This window comes from Carassius auratus, unplaced genomic scaffold (genome assembly GCF_003368295.1).
Source record: "Carassius auratus strain Wakin unplaced genomic scaffold, ASM336829v1 scaf_tig00017056, whole genome shotgun sequence".
Taxonomy (NCBI): Eukaryota; Metazoa; Chordata; class Actinopteri; order Cypriniformes; family Cyprinidae; genus Carassius; species Carassius auratus.
The window spans coordinates 187,815-203,555 of NW_020524733.1; the positions used below are offsets into that span (position 1 = coordinate 187,815).

At 39.8% G+C, this 15,741-nt stretch overlaps 1 pseudogene; it reads right to left on the reverse strand.

Moving 5' to 3' along the window:
• LOC113075418 (zinc finger protein 208-like) overlaps positions 1 to 15,741 on the reverse strand; it is a 111,213-nt pseudogene that overhangs the window by 35,478 nt on the left and 59,994 nt on the right.

The following is a 15,741-nucleotide window of genomic DNA, read 5'->3' on the forward strand; positions in this document are numbered from 1 at the left end:
CTGCAATCTGATGACACCCAACTCCATTAACAACACAGGTAAATAACTACACTAGAGCACATAATAATATAGTTAGATTTTGCATTCTGAGAAAATAATTAAATTATCTTTGGTACAATTTTTCATTTGCAAAAGCTGACAGTGGTTACTTAAAAAAAGACACATGTAGGCTACATAAAACACCACAAAGCAAAATAATGTTCCCTGTGTCTATATTATAATCCTGCTCATAGATTTAAAATGTCCTACGTGAAACCGATTAAAAACACTGCAGAACGACCTCGCATATTGCTGCATAAACAAAGAGTATTTAAAAAGGCGAAATGCCGTGAACAGCTAACTCACCTCAGAAGACTCCACGTCTAAAGCCTCGGCAGCTCTTTGTGCCTCATCAGGCGAAGACTTAAATAACAGCGCTTTGCACAAAGTTACCTCACATTACGGAAAGACTTTGATGCAAAACCTTCTCTCTTTCCAAAAAAGCTCCCGGGTTAAAGAGTTCCAGGCGCCAAAAATCAGCCCCAAGTCAGACCTGTGTGCCGCGCGAGTCCTGAGAAGTTCAGCTCATAAACCCCGCCCCCTGCGTGTACACGAATGGAACGTGATGCAACTACGTAAATCAAATTAAACGGAAAATTCAGTTTTCCCTAGTGTTTTTGGAGCCAAACATGATATAAGTCTGACGCTACAAGCAAACATACGACCTATCGCTGTTGCCGGTATGGAGTGAAAACAGTATCAAAACCTCCCAAAAAAAAAAAAAAAATACGGGAGAGATCCACACTCGCACACACAATCCACAGTTGCACGGGAGAGATCCACATTTTATTATAACATTCAGAAATTGATTAATTGCAATGTTTTTAAAGGGAAATGCAGAAGAGAAGAAGTGATTTTATCATGATTAAGACTCATATGATCCACAAGTTAATTTGAAAAAGTTGATTCATGTTAAAACAATACATTTTAACTTAATTTTTATTTGAATAAAGTTGTATTTACGTTTAAGTGCAATACAGTTTTTAACTGAACTTTTAGGTACAACACATTTTAATTTAACTATTAAGTTTTTTTATTTACCTGTTTGTAAGCACAGTAAAGTGTTAATGTTAAAACTGTATATTTACAATATTAAAGTGGCTGACAATAATAAACATTCTTATTAGGGATAAAACTGCCTGGTTTTTAATAGTTAGGCCTACTGTGCTACTGAATTTTAATGCTGGTATGGTGGTACTTGGAGAGTTGGTACATGGTATAAAGTTTGAGAACCACTGGCCTAAACAGTTACTATAGTGCTTAATTGTTGGCATTTTAATGTAGTTACGATTACCAAGCGTGGCATATAAAATTATGTGTTCTTAAATAACATAAAACTGTATGTTAATGGCATCATCTATCAGTATTGTTATGCTATCATTATATATCATGTGGGAATTTTTTTTTTTTAAATTTCTGACAAGAACTAAGCAGGAGAGGTTTCTGTACCTATATAACCACAACATTAAATCAGCTTTACCGGAAGTTTACGAGCTGGCTTATCTATGCGCAAGTTACAAAACCGTTACAAAACCGTAACGCACAACGCTATTCAAAACAGCTCAAAATGGTGTCAGAACACGCATTCTGTACTCACTACTCCAGTGTTTTATACAATTACATTTTATTATAAACAGCATACATTAATATTTCATTAAAATCAGTTGTTAAACAATTTAGCTTTTGATATGTAATATTACTCTCCTGTACTAATCAGCAGATACAGTAAAAACAACAAATCTCCAACAAATATTGTTCACACAAAGTTGTTTATTTAGGATGCAGCTCAGATAAGTATTGCTATTTCTTTCTTTTAGGCATCTTTAAATAAACATTTAACAAGTTAAACAGCATTAATCACTCGATTCCTCAGCTTCTTCTTCTTCAGCTTCTTCGTTACTGTTCGAAGTATGTGTGCTACAGTTGCATGCGCACTACATTTGGATTTCTTAAAGAGGATGTGTCAGGACAATACCATTATAGATGTTTGTTTTTCTATTAATTCTTTGTCACATATAGTACATTTTAACTTATTCGTACATTATGAAATATCATATTTATTATACTTGCCTTACTGTATTATGAATTTCAGTTTTTATATTTGTTTATATTCATGTGGGCTGCATTTTTATGGAATACAAGTACACACACACACACAGTGTTGCTTCAAAAAGTAAAGTTACACTTAAAAAGTAAGTAATTAACAGAATAAGATCCTACAGGACAAAGTGAATTTCCATTTAAAAATCACGATGTCCAATATGACACAAATCAATAAAAGATCCTTCATGAAAAATGTAATCCCATTAAATAAATCAGAATGTTCAATAAGATTTTAAGCATCAAATAAAATCTGTTTTTATGTAGCACACCAAACTTAGTTTTGTTTATTCAAGGGGATTCACACATGTAATTATACATGACGTTTACTGCACAGTTGAGTCCAAAACAACTTTGAGTATAGACTCAACACTGGCTGGTGTGAGTGTGCGCAAGTGATGATGTCATCGCCATAAGTTATACTCAAAGCAAATACAAAAAATTAGTAAAAGTGAAAACTAACTTGAATTGCAAAGATGTAATATGTAAGATATAATACTATATATAAATGCTTAGTAAAACACGATTCAATTCGCAAATGTAAACACCTCCATCAACGCAACGTCATTCCCGCATTGCCAAAGAGCTGCATGGACACACAAATCAGATCTGAACAGTTGTGATATACAGTGTGGACATCATTATTTTAGATCAGATTCCAATCGGATGCAAAGATAATCGTATTTGGACTAACAGTGTGAATGTAGCCATAGTTAACTACGTCAACATTTAAGCCATAGTCGATGCTTCATTTACACATGTGCTATAACTGTACCTCTCTCAACTACAAACGCCTTCTGTAATCAGCAATAATCAGTCAAATTTGCGAGTCCGTTCAGTGGCATTGTTTATGTTCATTTGCTCCAACATGGCTGACTTCCGGATTGATGACGCGTCCGTGAAAACCATCTATAGGACCAGCGACTAGTCAACATCAAGCTTAAAGCGTCATGGCAGAGCATTGATGTCGAGTAGTCGATAAGTCTGTGCATCCCCTACTACTGACTGTGAATGTTTTTGATATGCACGAGTAGATTAGATGATTGACTGAAACTCTTCCCACATACAGTGCAGTGATACGGTTTCTCTCCAGTGTGAATCCTCTCATGTGATTTCAGATGTCCTAACTGACTGAATCTCTTGTCACAGTGTGAACACTTGTAAGGTTTCTCTCCAGTGTGGATCCTCTCATGTGTTTTCAGGTCTCCTAACTGATTGAATCTCTTGTCACAGTGTGAACACTTGTAAGGTTTCTCTCCAGTGTGGATCCTCTCGTGCCATTTCAAATGTCCAGCTGTAATAAAAGTCTTCTCACACTCAAAGCACATATATTCTCTCACATCACTGTGTATCTTCTGATGAACTTGTAAACTCTGCAGACGTGAAAACCTCTTTCCACACAAAGAACATGAATGTGGTTTCTCCTTTGAATGAACTTTCAGGTGACCCTTCAGGTTCAAAAATGTTTTTCCACATTGATCACATTCATAATGTTTCTCTCCAGTGTGGATGTTCATGTGTTTGTTTGTCAAACTCTTTCCACACTGAGTGCAGGTAAAATATTTCTTGTCTCTTCTTTTCTTTAAATCTTTCTGTTTGTTCTGTTTGATTCAGTTCTTCATGCTCCTCGTTTTTTTCAATCAACTCTAAAATAAAAGTTAAAAAACAACATTGTTTTAGCAAATCACAGAGAGAAATTTAAAAAAAAGACATACATGTGAACCCTGAAATAAGTGTAGTGTGGACAAGTGTTATACAAAATATTTTGTTCATTTTTATAAATGATATGTCTCTGGATCTTTACTGGAGTGATGGACATTGTTCTTCCAGTTATACTTATTAATATTAATAATAATTATCATTATTAAACATTTTACAACATAAGACACAAATCCCATGCTTATATAGTGAGAAACCCTTACCATTTGCTGCTTCAACTATATTATTGAACAGCTCTATACATCTTTCCCATCACAACAAATGAAAATATCACAAACTGTTTGAAGCTTTATAACCTTAATGTTCATCATCACTGAAGAATCAAGAATAAACACCAACCTGTTTGTTCTTCAGTGTGGTTCATTCTGCAGGGTTCTGGATCTCTCATGTTCTCTCTGTTCTTCAATAAACTTTGTCTCTGCAGATTTCACTTCTTCCTGATGCTTTGATGCTCCTCTTCACTTGTAGACTGATTGGAATATTCCAGCATTTATTGATGAACTGCAGTGGGAGGAGCTTCACCGAAGGTGATCCTATTGTGGGAGGAGCTTTAGTGAAGGTTTGATTGTTGGGGAGGAGCTTAACTGAAGGTGATACTGTTGTGGGACACAAAATCACCGTTCACTCATTCAAAACAACAGACTGACTTACATTTTGTAAGACATGATTTGTGTAAGAAAGGCTGTATTTGAAGAAGTGACAATGGCCATGAATATTTCGTGATTCACACATGAGAGACAAAGTACCTCCCATAATGGGCCATCATCACTCAGTGGTGTAGTGCAGGCTAACTCCTGTTACTTATATATAGTACTGTATTATATTACACAGGGCAAGAAAACAACTTTGCATTGTAGGACATTTAGATGCAATGAATTATAGTTTAATTCACAGACAGTAGTTCTGCAGCTGTTGAATGCATTCTGATAAAGTCTCAGTCAGGAGGGGAAAATGTGATAAACCTTGAAGCCGTTAAAAAAAAGAAACAAACAAAGCCAACATGATCCAGATTTTGAGTTAAGTTCCCCAGCTCTAGTAGCAGAATTAGTCGTAAATATCTTTTAAGTATATTTTTTTTACAGGAACAATGTCTCAAGCACCACTAACCCTATGTTCTGTTACTTCAACAAATATTTAATTCATTACTAGACATTAGTGATTCTAAACGACACCCATTGACATATTTTCAGCTGCTCTATTATTGATGGGTTTCAGATTATAAACACTCATTCAATAGGGCTTGGGCGTCGTGACGTCATTACTTGGCGTGGCCACCACGTTGACAGCCTCCTTTACTGCTATTCGGGCTACTGCGCAGTGTTTAGACATACTCCCTATCATCCGTGTGTCTTAATATGATTAATTAAAAATCTATTTCAACCATGGTAAACTGTTGCTGAAAACTGGGGGCTGTAAATAGCGCAACCTATAATCGCCATGGGGAAAATAAAATGAGAATGGATTAACTTTACACCGCTTTCCTGCTTGGGGGCGCGACGGAGACCATAACATCTGAATATTCATTTATATAGCTTAAGTCAACATTGAAAATAAGGGAATTTCTTGGGTTACTCATCCAAAATACGGGAAATTTCAACATTCATTTTTCTTTGCTATCCCTCTGCTAACAGCAAAAATTTGTACTATAAAACTACTGCATTAACTAACGTTAAGCGATTTGTGAAGCTAGGTCTAACGTGACTTTAGTTACAGATTGGCGTGAAATCGTGCTCTCACAACAACCACGCTATCTTAAAAAGCCCTACATCACGCTAAGTTTGCTTTCAAGTAAGCAAAACGATGCTTTGAAAACAGCTGTTTCGCTGGAAGGGCAAGGAGTAGCGAGAGGACAACAACACAGAGACTTGACAGGTCCGATGGAAGAGCTAACGGGATATTTTACAGGAAAATACCCATCCATTTGTGAAATGTACATGAGACTTCAATGACTTGTAGCTTCGGAACTATTCTGAAGTGTAGGCGCTCACAAAACAAGGTAGCCGAAGATATCTATTATGCAAAAGTGCGGCAGCAAGTCTCCGTCGGTACTACACTATTTGTTGGGAATTTCATATGGATCCAAACCGTTAATAGTGCGGATTTCACAACCTTTTCACGATTTTACCATCTTTTCTCTTTCTCCTAACTCTGCTTCTTCTCGTTCGACTTGATGTATGTTTATGTCTGCAGATCATCTCTCTTTAGTCTGAGTGTTTGCAGATCATTAAAGTCAGAATACTTGCTGCAATCTGATGACACCCATCTCCATTAACAACACAGCTCATTAACTACACTAGAGCACATAAGAATGATATATAAATATAGTTTGATTTTGAACAGCATTCTGAACAATAATTTAATTATCTTTGCTAGAATTGTGCATGTGCAAAGGCTGACAGCAGTTACTTAAATAAAAAAGACACATAGGCTACAGAAACACCACAAAGCAAAATAATGTTCCCTGTGTCTATATTATAATCCTGCTCATATATTTATGTATAGATTTGAAATGTCCTACGTGAATCCGATTAAAAACACTGCAGAACGACCTCGCATATTGCTGCATAAACAAAGAGTATTTAAAAAGACGAAATGCCTTGAACGCCTTCGGCAGCTCTTTGTGCCTCATCAGGCGATGACTTAAATAAGTGACACACACACACACTGTGAGCACACACCCTGAGCAGTGGGCAGCCATTTATGCTGCGGCGCCCGGGGAGCAGTTGGGGGTTCGATGCCTTGCTCATGGGCACCTAAGTCATGGTATTGAAGGTGGAGAGAGAACTGTACATGCACTCCCCCCACCCACAATTCCGTCCGGCCAGAGACTAGAACCCACAACCCTTTGATTGGGAGTCCAACCCTCTAACCATTAGGCCACGACTTCTCCAGCAACAACAGCGCTTTGCACAAAGGTACCTGGCATTACGGACAGACTTTGATGTAAAACCTTCTCTCTTTCAAAAAAAAAAAACTCTTGGGTTAAGGAGTTCCAGCCTCCAAAAATCAGCCCCAAGTCAGACCTGTGTGCCGCGAGAGTCCTGAGAAGTTCAGCTCATAAACCCCGCCCCCTGCATGTAAACGAATGTAACGTTAACGTAACAAATTAAACAGACAATTCAGTTTTCCCTAGTGTTTTTGGAGCCAAACATGATATAAGTCTGATGCTACAAGCAAACATACGACCTATCGCTGTTGCCGGTATGGAGTGAAAACAGTATCAAAACCTCCCCAAAAAAAATAAAAAATACGGGAGAGATCCACACTCGCACACACAATCCACAGTTGCACGGGAGAGATCCCCATTTTATTATAATATTCAGAAATTGATTAATTGCAATGTTTTTAAAGGGAAATGCAGAAGAGAAGTGATTTTATCATGATTAAGACTCATATGATCCACAAGTTAATTTGAAAAAGTTGATTCATGTTAAAACAATACATTTTAACTTAATTTTTATTTGAATAAAGTTGTATTTACGTTTAAGTGCAATACAGTTTTTAACTGAACTTTTAGGTACAACACATTTTAATTTAACTATTAAGTTTTTTTTGTTTACCTGTTTGTAAGCACAGTAAAGTGTTAATGTTAAAACTGTATATTTACAATATTAAAGTGGCTGACAATAATAAACATTCTTATTAGGGATAAAACTGCCTGGTTTTTAATAGTTAGGCCTACTGTGCTACTGAATTTTAATGCTGGTATAGTGATACTTGGAAAGTCAAATATTTTCTGAGTTGGTACATGGTATAAAGTTTGAGAAATACTGGCCTAAACAGTTACTATATTGCTTAGTTGTTGGCATTTTAATGTAGTTACCATTACCAAGCTTGGCATATAAAATTATGTGTTCTTAAATAACATAAAACTGTATGTTAATGGCATCATCTATCAGTATTGTTATGCTATCATTATATATCATGTGGGATTTTTTTTTTTTTTTTTTCTGACAAGAACTAAGCAGGAGAGGTTTCTGTACCTATATAACCACAACATTAAATCAGCTTTACCGGAAGTTTACGAGCTGGCTTATCTATGCGCAAGTTACAAAACCGTTACAAAACCGTAATGCACAACGCTATTCAAAACAGCTCAAAATGGAGTCAGAACACGCATTCTGTACTCACTACTCCAGTGTTTTATACGATTACATTTTATTATAAACAGCATACATTAATATTTCATTAAAATCAGTTGTTAAACAATTTAGCTTTTGATATGTAATATTACTCTCCTGTACTAATCAGCAGATACAGTAAAAACAACAAATCTCCAACAAATATTGTTCACCCAAAATTGTTCATTTAGGATGCAGCTCAGATAAGTATTGCTATTTCTTTCTTTAAGGCGTCTTTAAATAAACATTTAACAAGTTAAACAGCATTAATCACTCGATTCCTCAGCTTCTTCTTCTTCAGCTTCTTCGTTACTGTTCGAAGTATGTGTGCTACAGTTGCATGCGCACTACATTTGGATTTCTTAAAGAGGAAGTGTCAGGACAATACCATTATAGATGTTTGTTTTTCTATTAATTCTTTGTCACATATAGTACATTTTAACTTATTCGTACATTATGAAATATCATATTTATTATACTTGCCTTACTGTATTATGAATTTCAGTTTTTATATTTGTTTATATTCATGTGGGCTGCATTTTTGTGGAATACAAGTACACACACACACACACACAGTGTTGCTTCAAAAAGTAAAGTTACACTTAAAAAGTAAGTAATTAACAGAATCAAATAAGATCCTACAGGACAAAGTGAATTTCCATTTAAAAATCACGATGTCCAATATGACACAAATCAATAAAAGATCATGAAAAAATGTAATCCCATTAAATAAATCAGAATGTTCAATAAGATTTTACCCATCAAATAAAATCTGTTTTTATTAAGCACACCAAACTTAGTTTTGTTTATTCAAGGGGATTCACAAATGTAATTATACATGACGTTTACTGCACAGTTGAGTCCAAAAAAACTTTGAGTATAGACTCAACACTGGCTGGTGTGAGTGTGCACAAGTGATGATGTCATCGCCATAAGTTATACTCAAAGCAAATACAACAAATTAGTAAAAGTGAAAACTAACTTGAATTGCAAAGATGTAATACGTAAGATATAATACTATATATAAATGCTTAGTAAAACACGATTCAATTCGCAAATGTAAACACCTCCATCAACGCAACGTCATTCCCGCATTGCCAAAGAGCTGCATGGACACACAAATCAGATCTGAACAGTTGTGATATACAGTGTGGACATCATTATTTTAGATCAGATTCCAATCGGATGCAAAGATAATCGTATTTGGACTAACAGTGTGAATGTAGCCATAGTTAACTACGTCAACATTTAAGCCATAGTCGATGCTTCATTTACACATGTGCTATAACTGTACCTCTCTCAACTACAAACGCCTTCTGTAATCAGCAATAATCAGTCAAATTTGCGAGTCCGTTCAGTGGCATTGTTTATGTTCATTTGCTCCAACATGGCTGACTTCCGGATTGATGACGCGTCCGTGAAAACCACCTATAGGACCAGCGACTAGTCAACATCAAGCTTAAAGCGTCATGGCAGAGCATTGATTTCGAGTAGTCGATAAGTCTGTGCATCCCCTACTACTGACTGTGAATGTTTTTGATATGCACGAGTAGATTAGATGATTGACTGAAACTCTTCCCACATACAGTGCAGTGATACGGTTTCTCTCCAGTGTGAATCCTCTCATGTGATTTCAGATGTCCTAACTGACTGAATCTCTTGTCACAGTGTGAACACTTGTAAGGTTTCTCTCCAGTGTGGATCCTCTCATGTGTTTTCAGGTCTCCTAACTGATTGAATCTCTTGTCACAGTGTGAACACTTGTAAGGTTTCTCTCCAGTGTGGATCCTCTCGTGCCATTTCAAATGTCCAGCTGTAATAAAAGTCTTCTCACACTCAAAGCACATATATTCTCTCACATCACTGTGTATCTTCTGATGAACTTGTAAACTCTGCAGACGTGAAAACCTCTTTCCACACAAAGAACATGAATGTGGTTTCTCCTTTGAATGAACTTTCAGGTGACCCTTCAGGTTCAAAAATGTTTTTCCACATTGATCACATTCATAAAGTTTCTCTCCAGTGTGGATGTTCATGTGTTTCTTAAGGTTTGATGATGCTGTAAAACTCTTCCCACACCGATCACATCTGTATGGTTTCTCTCCAGTGTGGATCCTCATGTGAATGTCAAGACTCTGTTTGTTTGTCAAACTCTTTCCACACTGAGTGCAGGTGAAAGATTTCTTGTCTCTTCTTTTCTTTAAATCTTTCTGTTTGGTTTGAGAGCGACTCAGAGAGTTTTCTCCAGTTTTGACATGTTTGTCCTCCTCTTTATTCAGTTCTTCATGCTCCTCGTTTTTTTCAATCAACTCTAAAATAAAAGTTAAAAAACAACATTGTTTTAGCAAATCACAGAGAGAAATTTTAAAAAAAGACATACATGTGAACCCTGAAATAAGTGTAGTGTGGACAAGTGTTATACAAAATATTTTGTTCATTTTTATAAATGATATGTCTCTGGATCTTTACTGGAGTGATGGACATTGTTCTTCCAGTTATACTTATTAATATTAATAATAATTATCATTATTAAACATTTTACAACATAAGACACAAATCCCATGCTTATATAGTGAGAACCCTTACCATTTGCTGCTTCAACTATATTATTGAACAGCTCTATACATCTTTCCCATCACAACAAATGAAAATATCACAAACTGTTTGAAGCTTTATAACCTTAATGTTCATCATCACTGAAGAATCAAGAATAAACACCAACCTGTTTGTTCTTCAGTGTGGTTCATTCTGCAGGGTTCTGGATCTCTCATGTTCTCTCTGTTCTTCAATAAACTCTGTCTCTGCAGATTTCACTTCTTCCTGATGCTTTGATGCTCCTCTTCACTTGTAGACTGATTGGAATGTTCCAGCATTTATTGATGAACTGCAGTGGGAGGAGCTTCACCGAAGGTGATCCTATTGTGGGAGGAGCTTTAGTGAAGGTTTGATTGTTGGGGAGGAGCTTAACTGAAGGTGATACTGTTGTGGGACACAAAATCACCGTTCACTCATTCAAAACAACAGACTGACTTACATTTTGTAAGACATGATTTGTGTAAGAAAGGCTGTATTTGAAGAAGTGACAATGGCCATGAATATTTCGTGATTCACACATGAGAGACAAAGGACCTCCCATAATGGGCCATCATCACTCAGTGGTGTAGTGCAGGCTAACTCCTGTTGCTTATATATAGTACTGTATTATATTACACAGGGCAAGAAAACAACTTTGCATTGTAGGACATTTAGATGCAATGAATTATAGTTTAATTCACAGACAGTAGTTCTGCAGCTGTTGAATGCATTCTGATAAAGTCTCAGTCAGGAGGGGAAAATGTGATAAACCTTGAAGCCGTTAAAAAAAAGAAACAAACAAAGCCAACATGATCCAGATTTTGAGTTAAGTTCCCCAGCTCTAGTAGCAGAATTAGTCGTAAATATCTTTTAAGTATATTTTTTTTACAGGAACAATGTCTCAAGCACCACTAACCCTATGTTCTGTTACTTCAACAAATATTTAATTTCATTACTAGACATTAGTGATTCTAAACGACACCCATTGACATATTTTCAGCTGCTCTATTATTGATGGGTTTCAGATTATAAACACTCATTCAATAGGGCTTGGGCTTCGTGACGTCATTACTTGGCGTGGCCACCACGTTGACAGCCTCCTTTACTGCTATTCGGGCTACTGCGCAGTGTTTAGACATACTCCCTATCATCCGTGTGTCTTAATATGATTAATTAAAAATCTATTTCAACCATGGTAAACTGTTGCTGAAAACTGGGGGCTGTAAATAGCGCAACCTATAATCGCCATGGGGAAAATAAAATGAGAATGGATTAACTTTACACCGCTTTCCTGCTTGGGGGCGCGACGGAGACCATAACATCTGAATATTCATTTATATAGCTTAAGTCAACATTGAAAATAAGGGAATTTCTTGGGTTACTCATCCAAAATACGGGAAATTTCAACATTCATTTTTCTTTGCTATCCCTCTGCTAACAGCAAAAATTTGTACTATAAAACTACTGCATTAACTAACGTTAAGCGATTTGTGAAGCTAGGTCTAACGTGACTTTAGTTACAGATTGGCGTGAAATCGTGCTCTCACAACAACCACGCTATCTTAAAAAGCCCTACATCACGCTAAGTTTGCTTTCAAGTAAGCAAAACGATGCTTTGAAAACAGCTGTTTCGCTGGAAGGGCAAGGAGTAGCGAGAGGACAACAACACAGAGACTTGACAGGTCCGATGGAAGAGCTAACGGGATATTTTACAGGAAAATACCCATCCATTTGTGAAATGTACATGAGACTTCAATGACTTGTAGCTTCGGAACTATTCTGAAGTGTAGGCGCTCACAAAACAAGGTAGCCGAAGATATCTATTATGCAAAAGTGTGGCAGCAAGTCTCCGTCGGTACTACACTATTTGTTGGGAATTTCATATGGATCCAAACCGTTAATAGTGCGGATTTCACAACCTTTTCACGATTTTACCATCTTTTCTCTTTCTCCTAACTCTGCTTCTTCTCGTTCGACTTGATGTATGTTTATGTCTGCAGATCATCTCTCTTTAGTCTGAGTGTTTGCAGATCATTAAAGTCAGAATACTTGCTGCAATCTGATGACACCCATCTCCATTAACAACACAGCTCATTAACTACACTAGAGCACATAAGAATGATATATAAATATAGTTTGATTTTGAACAGCATTCTGAACAATAATTTAATTATCTTTGCTAGAATTGTGCATGTGCAAAGGCTGACAGCAGTTACTTAAATAAAAAAGACACATAGGCTACAGAAACACCACAAAGCAAAATAATGTTCCCTGTGTCTATATTATAATCCTGCTCATATATTTATGTATAGATTTGAAATGTCCTACGTGAATCCGATTAAAAACACTGCAGAACGACCTCGCATATTGCTGCATAAACAAAGAGTATTTAAAAAGACGAAATGCCTTGAACGCCTTCGGCAGCTCTTTGTGCCTCATCAGGCGATGACTTAAATAAGTGACACACACACACACTGTGAGCACACACCCTGAGCAGTGGGCAGCCATTTATGCTGCGGCGCCCGGGGAGCAGTTGGGGGTTCGATGCCTTGCTCATGGGCACCTAAGTCGTGGTATTGAAGGTGGAGAGAGAACTGTACAGGCACTCCCCCAACCCACAATTCCGTCCGGCCAGAGACTAGAACCCACAACCCTTTGATTGGGAGTCCAACCCTCTAACCATTAGGCCACAACTTCTCCAGCAACAACAGCGCTTTGCACAAAGGTACCTGGCATTACGGACAGACTTTGATGTAAAACCTTCTCTCTTTCAAAAAAAAAAAAACTCTTGGGTTAAGGAGTTCCAGCCTCCAAAAATCAGCCCCAAGTCAGACCTGTGTGCCGCGAGAGTCCTGAGAAGTTCAGCTCATAAACCCCGCCCCCTGCATGTAAACGAATGTAACGTTAACGTAACAAATTAAACAGACAATTCAGTTTTCCCTAGTGTTTTTGGAGCCAAACATGATATTGTCACACACCTGGACTCATTTAGTGTTTTTGCCCCAGTGACCCAGTTTCTGTCTTCCGTGTTTAGTTTGATTAGTTCCCAGGTGTTTCTGTTATCTTCCTCATGTGTTCCAAGTCCCTGTTAATTTAATCATGCCATCCACCTGTGTTTCCCCAATTATCCTTTGTACATAAGCCTTGTCTTTTCAGTTCTGTTTTGTCGGGTCTCCTCACTACCTCACTTGATGACTTTTTACGTGTGTCTACCTCCGTGCTCTGTTTGTTGGATATTAAAAGCCTTATTTCATTCATCCTCGTCTCCGTGTTCCTTCAGGCAGCGTAAACCGTGACAGAAGACCCGACCTTAAAAAAAAAAAAGTTTAAAACCGCGTCTTTCCCTCCGTTTTGCTTTCGTTTTTTCTCAGTCTTTTTGTTTTGTAGTGTTTGATGGATCCCCTCTCTAGCCCCGGATTCCTCCTCCTCATGCTGGAGCAGGAAGGACGCTCTCTCGAGGACCACACCAGACTGTTTCTTCTACTAGCTAATGCCACCAGCTACCCGGACGACGCGCTCTGCACCTTCTACAACACAAGCCTGAACTCCAAATGCAGAGCGTTGTCGTCCGAAGATGGTCCTCGGGAGGATTTCGCCGCATTCGTGGAGTGGACTCTGGCGAGAAATGGCTCTTCTTTCACCATCTGCCCCATAGAGGATCTCGCCAGCCCCACTCCCGACCCAGAGACCAGCCAGCCACCATCACGCCGCACGGAGCCAGAGCCCACCGCAGCCGCAGAGCCCGAGTCATTCACCGACAGGGAGCCGGATCTCGAGAGCGCGACTGACCAGGTGTGTGAGCCGGCAACACCGTGCATCGTGGGAGTCCTCGTGGAGATCGAGGGCGTGGAGGAAAGCCCTGCCCACACTCCTGCGACTGAGGGTGAGCTGTATGCAGTCTCTGAAGATCATATGGAGCAAGTTCTGGATCTGATGGACTGGTCTATGGAGGTAATCCCCAATTTTCCTGTTTCCCCGCTGGTTCCGTCCAGCCCTGATTCCCCTGTATACCCTCTCAGTCTCCCACTCCTACCTCCTCCAGTCATTTCCTCTGCTCCATTTCCGCTGGTTCCATCCAGCCCTGAGTTTTCTGTTTCTCCGCTGGTTCCGCCCAGCCCTGAGTTTTCTGTTTCTCCGCTGGTTCCGCCCAGCCCTGAGTTTCCTGTTTCTCCGCTGGTTCCGCCCAGCCCTGAGTTTCCTGTTTCTCCGCTGGTTCCGCCCAGCCCTGAGTTTTCTGTTTCTCCGCTGGTTCCGCCCAGCCCTGAGTTTTCTGTTTCTCCGCTGGTTCCGCCCAGCCCTGAGTTTTCTGTTTCTCCGCTGGTTCCGCCCAGCCCTGAGTTTCCTGTGTCTCCGCTGGTTCCGCCCAGCCCTGAGTTTCCTGTGTCTCCGCTGGTTCCGCCCAGCCCTGAGTTTCCTGTGTCTCCGCTGGTTCCGCCCAGCCCTGAGTTTCCTGTGTCTCCGCTGGTTCCGCCCAGCCCTGAGTTTCCTGTGTCTCCGCTGGTTCCGCCCAGCCCTGAGTTTCCTGTGTCTCCGCTGGTTCCGCCCAGCCCTGAGTTTCCTGTTTCTCCGCTGGTTCCGCCCAGCCCTGAGTTTCCTGTTTCTCCGCTGGTTCCGCCCAGCCCTGAGTTTCCTGTGTCTCCGCTGGTTCCGCCCAGCTCTGAATTTTCTGTGTCTCCGCTGGTTCCGCCCAGCCCTGAATCTTCTGTGTCTCCTGTATTCCCTCCCAGCCTCCCTCTCCCACCTCCTCCCAAACCTGCTGGTCCCTCTGCTCCACTTCCGCTGGTTCCGTCCAGTCCTGATCCTCCTGTCCTTCCTCCCATCCTTCTCCTCTCTCCTCCTCCTAGACCAGCCAGTTCCTCGCCATCCCTGCTGGTGCCAGTCAGTCCCGCAGCTCACCCTCAGTCCGCGCCATCGGGGCGCGATGGTTCGCCGCTGGACTGCCAGTCTCCAGCTCCGCCTTGGCGCGTTAAGGCCCTGTCTCCGCCTCCAGCCTCCGAGCCCTGGACTCCTCCTCGGTCCTTCGACCCAGCGGCTCCGCCTTGGCTCTTAGCTCCCTCGTCTCCACCGTGGCCTGTCATCCCACCTGCTCCACCGGGCTCCCTCGTCCCTCCGGCTCCACCTTGGTCAGTCGTCGACCATCCGCCGCCTCGGGACTCCACTCCTCCGGTTCCACCTCGTCATTCCATCC